The 2,672-nt window shown below is 31.5% G+C and overlaps 1 pseudogene; it reads left to right on the top strand.

Annotated features, from left to right (window-relative positions):
• The window catches only part of LOC102896573, a 5,514-nt pseudogene that overhangs the window by 1,379 nt on the left and 1,463 nt on the right, over positions 1-2,672 (top strand).

Below are 2,672 nucleotides of genomic sequence, written 5' to 3'. Positions count from 1 at the left end.
TGGATAGATGGATGGATGGATGGATGGATGGATGGATGGATGGTGAATGGATGGATAAGTGAGTAAATCTAGTTTTCTGTGTTTGGGAAAATATGTCTAGATTCTGTACTTACAGAACATAAACCATCAGGAAAATTTGGTATTACTCATAATAGTAATGGTGGTTTCACTAGTTCTCAAAATTGGATGTAAATCACATAGCAATAGTCTTTTATATTAAAAGAGTGAAGTTATAACACATTATTTCTCTTTGAGCTAGATTTATTATTATTGTAAGGGATCCTCTACTCTCCCATTCACAGTGGGTACATGTGAAAACCAAAAAAGTTTATGAAGATCATCAAGATTATAAACTATATATATTATTATTTGCACACACATTACTGACATAATCTTTAAGGCTCAAACTTCAAGAAAAAGTGAACACTTGCTCTGATCATTTTATTCTATAAATTGACAATATATACCAACTTAAAGTATGAGCACTTTTTTCTCTGGGATCAATTTCAATGATCAAATTAGCAGACCTTTTCTGCAGTTGCATTTGATCTTTCAGGCTCCATTTTCTTTTTGTTTTACATTGACAAAATTGAAGGAGTAAATTTTATACACGTGAATATATAGTGTGTAGTTTCTAGTTATTATGAAAATAAATGACTGGATTATTTTATACTGAATGTAACCCTGTAGATGGAGACAATTAGACACTGTGCAATGAAATGGATTGTTTAGAGGTTTAAATGAATGAATATACGTAAAGCTACTAGCATATGTATGATTTGAGAATTAAATGATTGTATATGTATAAATCTCCTAGAATTTATGTATATAAAGCTTTTACACAATGCCTGTTACAATGTAATGGCATGTAATTGTTCATTATTTTACCACTATTTGATTTTGAGACAGCAATCAGGTTTTGATTCTCAAGAAGAGATTAGGCACTTGAAAAATATCTCTGAGGCTTTCCAAATGATGTGAGAAGTTGCCACAGGGGAAAAAAAAATGGAACTCGGTATTCAACTTAGAGACTCTTGGTCATGTTAAAACATTTGCCTCACTATGAAGACTTTGTCAGAGTATAGAGTACAATGCCATTCATTCATTCTTGTTTTTAGAGTAGTTTCTGAAACAGATGGGCTATTTCAAATTGCTCTTTTAATTTTAGTGTACTCTCTTTAAAAAACATGGAAGAGACTATCATAAAATGACCTAACTTCTTTTAATTATCCTTCCATTGTCTTCATGGACCTAAGTTTGCGTGAATATGCACATCAGTTTCCTTAATGGGGACCAATTTAAATAAGACTTGTATTTTATTTTCCAAAAGAACTTGTTTTAAAATAAGTAAACTACAAAGTACTTGTAAGCATAAAATTGTTATGAGTTTATTTATTCCAGAGTTTCTAAAAGTAGCAGTATTGACATTTGGGGCCAACACTTCTTCGTTTGGAAATGGGGGTACGGGGCATGGAAGAGGACTACTCTGTACATTTTAAGGTGTTTAGCAGCCTCCCTAGCATCTACTCACTAGGTACTAGTACCAATAACCTACTTATGATTACCAAAAGATATGCAAAGTTTGCCAAATATTCTCACAGAGGCAAAATTATCGCTAGGAGAAAATCACTAAATGTGATCAATGATATTTCTTTGACCATAGGACAAATGAAACCATTTGAGTGAGGACACTGCCTGAAGCTAAATCAGAATATTTAGTAACAAGACTTCAGATGTCATTTTGTTAATTTTGTTCTGCATTATTTTCTTAATTTCTATGATTTGAGATCTACTTTGATAATACGCGTAACCAGAGAATATTAACATGTAAATTTAACGACAAAAACAAACACGTAGAAGTAAAGCTGAATATATATGTTTTATAAAGTAGGCCATGGATGAGAGGAAATTATAATAAATTAGGATATTTGTTACAATTACATGTAACCAGATTTACTTTTCTGCTTTATCTGTGGGCAGAGAGAGAAAATGCTGAGAAGCTATGTTATATTCTAGTCATAAAAATAATGCAATACACAAACTTAAAAACTAAAACTGGTGTTCCCTCTGTAAAAATATCTGCATTTAATCCAAGTCATAAGGAAGTCTGTGTGACAAATCTGCAACTTTATTGCTCTTACATTGAGAATTGGAGGTTTGGGGCAAATGGATTTTATGGCATGCTTTATGGCATGAGTTGAAAAATATCAATTTTTCTAGTGACATCAGACAAAATCATTTGTAGGTCATAATTACAGATATAATAAATATTTATCTCCCAAGGAATACATCCATAAATATTTTTTCTCAGAGTAAAAAATATTTTCTTGAAACACATGAGACAATTCTCACCACACTGATAGCATAAAGATAGAGATTGGGAATGAGTATTGATTGGGAATCTAACTTTCTCTTATTTAGCTGCTAACGCTGTTACATATGACGAAGACATGCCATAATTTATAACTCTACATTGGTATCAGTTCTAAGTAAGTTTGTTCTCTTATAACATGGCAATATTTTCCATCCTGTATCTAAAGGCACGTAATGTTGTTCTATCAGGATCTTCACAACTATATCATAATATTGTCATAATTCTTTCAATTTTGTACAATGTTTGGATTGACACAAGATTTCATTATTTTATCTCTCTGCATATATATTTATATCAG

The sequence above is a fragment of the Pteropus alecto genome, unplaced genomic scaffold (assembly GCF_000325575.1).
Source record: "Pteropus alecto unplaced genomic scaffold, ASM32557v1 scaffold2819, whole genome shotgun sequence".
NCBI classification, from domain to species: domain Eukaryota; kingdom Metazoa; phylum Chordata; class Mammalia; order Chiroptera; family Pteropodidae; genus Pteropus; species Pteropus alecto.
Note: the sequence above shows the minus strand (reverse complement) of the source record. Positions and strands in the feature narration are given on the sequence as shown.